Consider the following 9244-nt stretch of genomic DNA (forward strand, 5'->3'; position numbering starts at 1 on the left):
ACTCAGATTTAGTACAACTTTGTACTAAATTTGAGTCAATTAAAAAAGAACGGAGGGAGTAGACCTTAAGAGAGATCAATCATGCAAACCAATTTCAACAAGCTCTACGGTAGTTCTCCATTAATAGGCTTAGACTACATGAAAAAACTTAATCATGATCTACTTGAGAGCTCAAAACAATTGCCAAGTGTCAAATTATCCAAGACATGATGAGGCATTTTCTCGTTTCCAACCAAATATAAATAAGTGCAATAGCTTCCAACTTTTATCATTGAACATTAAAAGTAAAACGAAGAACACGAGTGTTCATATGAAAAAGCGGAGCGTGTATCTCTCCCACACAAGGATTGGTAGGATCCGAATTTATTCAAACATAAACAAAAATAAAAGCACACAGACGCTCCAAGTAAAACACATATGATGTGACCGAATAAAAATATAGTTTCAGGGGAGGAACCTGATAAGTTGATGAAGAAGGGGATGCCTTGGGCATCCCCAAGCTTAGACGCTTGAGTCTTCTTGAAATATGCAGGGATGAACCACGGGGGCATCCCCAAGCTTAGACGTTTCACTCTTCTTGATCATATATCATCCTCCTCTCTTGACCCTTGAAAACTTCCTTCACACCAAACTTCTCATAAACTTCATTAGAGGGGTTAGTACTCAAAAAAAATTTGAATCCACCTTGGTCCTGTAGTGGCACATTGCAAGAACTCAATAAAACATTAGCTACAGCCCTCTACGTCTAGAAAACCTCGCTTAAAGTCCACAAGAGACAATGCAAAAAACAGAGACAGAATCTGCCAAAACAGAACAGCCAGTAAAGACGAATTTTAATAAAATACTTCCGTTGCTCAAATCAGAAAACTCAAAACTAACGAAAGTTGCGTACATATCTGAGGATCATGCACGTAAATTGGCTTAATTTTCTGAGCTACCTACAGGGAGGTAGACCCAGATTCGTGACAGCAAAGAAATCTGGAACTGCGCAGTAATCCAAATCTAGTACTTACTTTACTATCAAAGACTTTACTTGGCACAAAAAAACTCAAAACTAAGATAAGGAGAGGTTGCTACAGTAGTAAACAACTTCCAAGACACAAATATAAAGCAAAGTACTGTAGCAAAATAACACATGGGTTATCTCCCAAGAAGTTCTTTCTTTATAGCCGTTAAGATGGGCTCAGCAGTTTTAATGATGCACTCCCAAGAAATAGTATTTAAAGCAAAAGAGAGCATCAAGAGGCAAATCCAAAACACATTTAAGTCTAACATGCTTCCTATGCATAGGAATCTTGTACACAAATAAATTCATGAAGAACAAAGTGGCAAGCATAAGAAGATAAAACAAGTGTAGCTTCAAAATTTTAAGCATATAGAGAGGTGTTTTAGTACCATGCAAATTTCTACTACCATATTTTCCTCTCTCATAATAATTTTCAGTAGTTTCATGAACAAACTCAACAATATAGCTATCACATGCAGCATACTTTTCATGATTTCCAAACACATAATTTTTATCAAGTTCAAGAATAGTGGAATTAAAACTTTCAAACTTACTTTTATTAATAATATAACAAGGTAGTTGATCAATCTCAATAGATATGGGACTCATAGAATAAGTCAAGAACTCTCCAATCCCATTTTCATTAGTAGTACAATTAATATTATCAAGTAACATAGGACCATCATCTAGAGCTTTATCATAGACATTTGCCAAACAAAATTCTTTAGTACCATGCATTTCGACATCGGGCACAAACAAAGCATTATCATAAGATTTATCAAAGTAGCATGGATTATCATAAATAACGAGTAGCATAATCATTCTCACAAGTATTACTCAGAGGTACTATTTCAAGAGAATCCACAGGAACATAACATTCAACCTCTTTCGGTAAGCATGGAGGACAATCAAATAGTGTAAGAGATAAAGAGTTACTCTCATTAGAAGGTTGGCATGGGTAGCTAATCCATTCTTCCTCCTTTTGTTCGTCGCTCTCCTCTTCTTTTTCATCCAATGAGCTTCCAGGTTCATCAATTTCCTCCTCTTTTTCATCCAATGAGCTTTCAGGTTCATCAATTTCTTCTTCCGCGAGTTCCCGCAAATTGTGAGTGCATTCTTGTGCATTAATGTGTCTCTCTTTATAATCAAGGATATAAGGATTCCTACTGTAGCATTCTATGCAAGAATTAAGGATAGTAGAGACATAATCTTTAAGGCCCTTACAAACAACACAAGTTTCATAATTCTCAACCATGAAGGATTCTATCTCGGAGGCTCCCATAAATAAGACAAATTGTTCTACCTCTTCGAACCCATAATGAATATAGCAATTCCGATTATAGTTCTTAATTAAAAATTCCTCACTAAAGCCACATTGAAATTTAAGATGTTTAGTATCCTGTTGAGAGCAACAGTTTATATCATGGCGTTCAAGCAAGATTTTAGCAATTGTATTCAATTTTTCTATCATAGCACTCATTATTTTACCAGTTCTTGATTCTCTATAACAATTATAACATTCTATAAGCTCCAAGTAGGTTGTTGGTTCTCCCATAACAGCAGTTTTTAATTTTTTGGTTTTTCAAATTTTTATGGATTTTTGGGTATATGAGACAAATAAAACAAGACAAAAATAAACTAAGCAAAAGTAAACTAAGCAAACTAATACTAGACAGAAATAAACTAAGCACAAATAAACTAGGAAAAAGTAAACTAAGCAAAACAAAACAAAATAAAATAGAGAGAGAGGTAGAGTGTACTCCCCGGGTGAACTTATGAGTAGAGCTATGCCTCCCGACAACGGCGCCTGAAAAATAGTCTTGATGACCCACAAGTATAGGGGATCGCAATAGTCTTCGAGGGAAGTAAAACCCAAATTTATTGATTCGACACAAGGGGAGGTAAAGAATACTTATAAGCCTTAACAACTCGAGTTGTCAATTCAATTGCACTCGGAAAAGCACTAGTAACGGGGGTGATGTGAAAGTAGCGATGATATGAGAGCAATAGTAATGATAATACAGACAGCGAGTAATAGTAGTATGAGAGCAATGGCACCGAAAACAGATTGACATGTAGAACGAGTATATGATGATGAAAGATGGACCGGGGTTCCCAGCTATCTACACTCGTGGCAACTCTCCAATAACAAGTGTTGGGTGAACAAATTACGATCGGGCAATTGATAGGATTGAAATAGCATTAAGACAGAATATCAAGATCATTAATCATGTAGGCATGTTTTCCAATAATAGTCGTACGTGCTCGCAATGAGAAACTTGCCCAACATCTTTTGTCCTACCAGCCGGTGGCAGCCGGGCCTCAAGGGAAACTACTGGATATTAAGGTACTCCTTTTAATAGAGTACCGGAGCAAAGCATTAACACTCCGTGAAAACATGTGTCCCTCACATCACCGCCATCCCCTCCGGTTGTCCCGATTTCTGTCACTTCGGGGCCATTGGTTCCGGACAGTGACATGTGCATACAACTTGTAGATACAATCTAAGCAATAAGTATAAAGCTCAAACCTAAGATCATGGCACTCGGGCCCTAGTGACAAGCATTAAGCATAACAAGATTGCAACAACAATAACTTCATAAACTTTGTAGATAGACAATCATAACGTAACAATCCATCGGATCCCGACAAACACAACACCGATTACATCGGATGAATCTCAATCATGTAAGGCAGCTCATGAGATCATTGTATTGAAGTACATGGGGGAGAGAATACCAACTAGCTACAGCTAGAACCCGTAGTCCATGGGGGAACTACTCATGGAGCATGATGGAGGCGATGGCGTTGATGGAGATGGCTTCCGGGGGCACTTCCCCGTCCCGGCAGGGTGCCGGGACAGAGACTTCTGTCCCCCGAAACGGAGTTTCGCGATGGTGGTGGCGCCCCTGGAGTCTTTCTGGAGTTTCGTCAAGAGTTACGGTGTTTTTAGGTCGAAAGGGATTTTATAGGCGAAGAGGCGACGCAGGGGGCACTCAGGGCGCCACACCACAGGCCGGCGCGGGCCCGAGGCCAGGCCGCGCCGCCCTATGGTGTGGTGGCCCTCCGGCCCCTCTCCGACTCTTCTTCGGTGTTCGGACGCTTCGGGAAAAATAGGAGGTTTGGTCTTCGTTTCGTCGAATTCCGAGAATATTGCCCGAACAGCCTTTACTGGAACCAAAAACAGCAGAAAACAGGAACCGGCACTCGTGGCATCTTGTTAATAGGTTAGTTCCGGAAAATGCATGAAATCATCATAAAGTGCAAGCAAAACATGTAAGTATTGTCATAAAACAAGCATGGAACAACAGAAATTATGGATACGTCGGGGACGTATCATTCATCTCTCTCTCCCATGTGATCTTTATGTGATCATGAGCTTTGTATCACTATTAATCTATGTGCTACTCTAGTGATGTTATTAAAGTAGTCTATTCCTCCTCCATGATGTAATGTTGACAGTGTGTGCATCATGTAGTACTTGGCGTAGGTTATGATTGTAATCTCTTGTAGATTATGAAGTTAACTATTACTATGATAGTATTGTTGTGATCTATTCCCCCTTTCATAGCTATTGTTAACAGTGTGTATGCTATGTTAGTACTCGGTCTAAATTGCAACGGTCTATTATGCACTCTTGAGGTTACTTTAATATGAACTCCGGATGTTGTGGAGCTTGGTTACTCCGGCTTGAGGTGTGCTCTTGTAGCCCTACACAATAAATGGTGTTTGTTATCCAACAAGAGAGTGTTTGAAAGTAGCACAAGTGAGGAGAAGTTATTTATTTATTATGTGATCATTGTTGAGAGTGTCCACTAGTGAAAGTATGATCCCTAGGCCTTGTTTCTAAGCATTGAAACACCGTTTCCAACAAGTTCGGTTACATGTTTGCTTGCTGCCATCTTTATTTCAGATTGCAATTACTACTTACAATCATCCATTATACTTGTATTTCACTATCTCTTCGCCGAACTAGTGCACCTATACATCCGACAAGTGTATTAGGTGTGTTGGGGACACAAGAGACTTCTTGTATCGTAATTGCGAGGGTTGCTTGAGAGGGATATCTTTGACCTCTACCTCCCTGAGTTCGATAAACCTTGGGTGATTCACTTAAGGGAAATTTGCTGCTGTTCTACAAACCTCTGCTCTTGAAGGCCCAACACTGTCTACAGGAATAGAAGCGTGCGTAGACATCAGCCGCCTTGGCCGACACTGCGTCGGCCGAGAAGACGCAGGCGTCGCTCACGCATTGCCTCGTCGAGGTCTCCTCGACCTTGCTCTCCCGCGACAAAAAGGCCGAGGAAAGGTGGGCGGCGCTGCTCAAGAGGCAAGAGGAGAAGATGGAGCTGAAAAAACGCAGGGACGACATGTCCCTGATGAGAGCGTCGACAGAAGGAATGTCTCCCCGGACGAGGGCGGCGCACAACCTCTTCAAAGGTCAGATCCTCGACGACATCGAAGCCAAAATGGCGGCGGCCGAGGCGCAGTCCGAGGCAGCGGCCCCAACCCTGGAGCAAGAGCCGGCAGACGCATCCACTACTACACCTGCGTGGGCCTCTGCCCCGACGTCGGCGACGGAGCATGCACACCGGGTAGATCACGATGAGTTCATCGTGATCGATGGGCCTACGACGACTCAGGATGCGCCGTCGGCGTCGGCATTGCCCTACCCCAACCCCTTCTTTTAGTTCATCTGTCGGCCTGTAATATGATCGCGCGCCCAGTACTTTGATCGCCGCTACTCTGATCGCGACGACTTCTGCGGGAACGATCTCTTTTGAATGCAAACTATTTGAATTCATAATTGGGGACGGCCTTTGGGAGACGCGACTGGGGAGCGACGTCCCCCAAACGCGGCACGAATAAAACTCGTCCCCCAAACGCTTGATCCGGCGCCGTTTGGGGGACGGTTTGGATGACAGGATTGGAGATGCTCTAACTCTCAATGGTGTGACTGGCCATTGTTGGAAATTGAGGCTATGGAGTATGGAGCCCAACTCAATCTTTGATGTAGCCCAAAGACGGATGCTTTTGGGGTGTAGCGGCAATTTGCAAGGAGGTGAGTGACCAATTCCGGGATCTTTTTGTATAGGGAACATATGCTGCAATTCAGCCAACTCTTTTTTTTTTGTTTAATTTTCGGCTAACTCTTTTAGCAAACCAGTAAGCCGTCCAAAGTCTATTTTGGATGAGTAATGTTTCTTCTTCCTGGTTATGCGTCGATGATGAGAAGGAAGGCTACTCTTGATGGACTTAAGGGCATCTCCAACCGCGCGACCCAAACCGCGCCCACGCGTCCGTTTGGGTCGAGCCGGACAAAAACGCGGCCCAACGCGGGGACGCACCGCAAAAGCGGACGGCCGCGGCGTCCGGAACGACGCAAACCCGGCCCAAATCTGGGCTAGGTTTGCGTGGCCGCGGATGGCACGCGCCGTCCGCTCGCGTCCGCGCGCTGGTCGCCTCGTCTCCCTTGGGCCCACCTGTCGGTGACCGGGGAGACTATTAAATGGGGACCGGAGGGATCCGGCCCTCCACTCCAGTCCCCACTCCACTCCCCGAGCAAAAACCGCCGCCATGGCCCCGAAGCGACGGTTCGCTCCCGGAGCGAACGACGACGAGGCGAGCAGCAGCCGCCGTCGTCCGTCGGCGTTGCGGCCATCGGGGGGATACCAGCGCGGCCTCCACATCGGAGAGGCCGCCCGCGGCGGTGCGGCATTGCCGCAGCCGCCGCCTCTCCTCCTCGAGCCGAAGCCGGAGTCCTCGGAGGAGGACCCGGACCTCCGCGCCGCCCTCATGATCTCGGCGGCGGAGGAGGAGGCGCAATGGCCGCACCTCCATGCGGCCATTCGCACCTCCGAGATGGAGGAGGCGGCGCGGCGGGAGGTCGAGGAGGCGGAGGGCTGGGCGCTCTACGCCCAGGCCAGCCCGAGCGGTACGGGAGGAGGAGGAGGCGGCGCGGCGGGAGGAGGTCGGGCGCCGCGCCGGCGGGGACCGCCGCCGGGAGCGGCGGCGGCGGGAGGACGAGGCGGCGGCGCCGGGAGGCCGAGCGCCGCGCCCGGCGGAGAGACAGCAGCCGCCTCGGGGAGGAGGCGCCGCTCCGTGCGCCCGCGCAGCCGCCGGGTGGCTCCGGACCCCCACTCGCCGTGGGAGGAGGCCTCGTGGTCTCCGTGGCCGGAGTCCCCTGCGCGCTCCAGCCACAACAGCGCGTCGCCGCCCGGGGTGGACGACGACGACGTCGCCGACGACGCCCACAGGGGCTAGGCGGCACACCGGCGGCCACCGCGCCGCCGACCAAACCCTAATAGAGGGTTTTTACTTAGTTTAAATTTAAAAGCCCATATAGGGGCTTCTTTTGTTAATTATTTGCCCAAAATAGGGCTATGTATAAATTTGCCCAAAATAGGGCATATGTTTTAATCAAATTTCGTTTAAATTTGCTTTTTTTTCTTTTATTTTCGTGTTTCCGGATTATGCGATGCGTCCGCGCGTTGGGCGCAGCGCGCGACCCAAACGGACACGCGGACGCGAGCCGCTGTCCGCGTGTCCGGCCGGCGACCCAAACGGCCCAAAACGGACGGTTCAGCGCATCCGTTTGGGTCGCGCGGTTGGAGATGCCCTAAGATTTTGCTTGTTGAGCATCGCATCTATCTGCTGAGTTGACATGCTCGCTGGCGGCGGCCCCGGATCTTTTGGCGCGATGTTCGTGGTCTGCGGATGGTCGTCTTGTGTAGTTTGGGCTACGAGGCATCTAGTCCGTGCGGCGTTGCGGCTCATGACTGAGCAGGGGAAGCTGGAGCGGCGGCTCCAGGAACAGATGTGTTTGTTTTGTGCAATGGTGGCTTTGTGTCGTGTGGGCGACGAGGCTCTGTTATTTGTGCGGTTTTTTGGCCCTTTTTTCCTCAAAAACAGGGTCGATCTGTACGGTTTTTGGACCCGGTTTTCCTTATAAACTGGGTCAACCGGTCATCTTGACCTCCTTCTCTATTGCGATGAATATAGCAGTTCTCCTGTTGTTATTAAAAAAAAAAAACACTTGAAAGCAGTGGGCCTTCATCCGTTACAGGTCCTTGACCTGTCGACCATGCCTGACAGCCTTTGGACCCTGGAGTTGGCTAACCGAATTAACTGTTCCTACCCACCTGTGTCGCGTCCTAGAAAAAGACTGCCAAGAATCAGACTGATTTCTCTTTGAGTAGTTCTCGGTACGGTGGGTAGTCTAACTTCGTTAATGGTCTCCCATCAGCAACTCTTCCTACGAGGCTGGCTCTACCCCTCTACAACCAACAAACTTCTCCAATAATTCAGTACGTACGCAAGCCTAACCTAGCTAGGCTTTGATGCGAAGGGTGAAATTGGTTGGGATCCCTCGATGAGTGACCAATGACGGCAGCAGCAGATTGCAAGGATCCTTCGCCGTCTTACAGAGTTTAGGTTATCTAGCGCAGCTACTCCTTCAGTGATGTGTCCATATCACTATTTATTTTGTCAGGAGGTACACGTAATAACTAGTTCTGGATATACTGTCAAATTAACCTTACTTCGGCGTTGCAGTAAGCATCTCAAGATCGTTAACAATTGCAACCAAATCGTGCGGGCGACGTCAACAGCTGATTCTGGTCCATTTGGTTATTTTTGTGACGAAGAAGAAAACTAAAACATGTACAGCCCACACGTGTAATGGTACCAGGAGAGAAGGAAAATGCCGCTTTTCTCGTGGCAGACGTAGCTTTCAAAATTGTGAGCTTGTCTCCGGGATTTGCATTGTAGAATATAAGCATGTCGACGTTGCTTGTACCAATGTCGGCCAGCCGAGACAGTTACACGCTTATTTAGGTATGGCGCAATGCAACATATCCAGACTATATATCAAAAGTTGATGGACATGCTATCTTATGATATTGCTACCGTAAAGGCATTTCCAGCGATTCAACACATTTAAGACATAAAATTTGTCTATTTTGATCAGATGTCCATGCCAGCGGCGGACCTATGTTGAAGCAAAATCGGGCCATGGACCGCCCCGCCCAGCCCCAAAACAATGAAGAATGAGAGCTAAAATAGGCAATCAAAGTAATAAAAAAAAGATGGGGTTTTCTTTAGGCTGGCCCGCCCAACATATTTTGCCAAGCTCAGCTAGTGGCCCGTGCCACCAACTGTAGCCTTCATTCGGTCGGCTGCGGATGTCGGCATCATCAACCTCGACTCAGACGCCCGCTAGTTCTGGCAACCAGAAGA

Source organism: Lolium rigidum, chromosome 7 (assembly GCF_022539505.1).
Source record: "Lolium rigidum isolate FL_2022 chromosome 7, APGP_CSIRO_Lrig_0.1, whole genome shotgun sequence".
Taxonomy (NCBI): Eukaryota; Viridiplantae; Streptophyta; class Magnoliopsida; order Poales; family Poaceae; genus Lolium; species Lolium rigidum.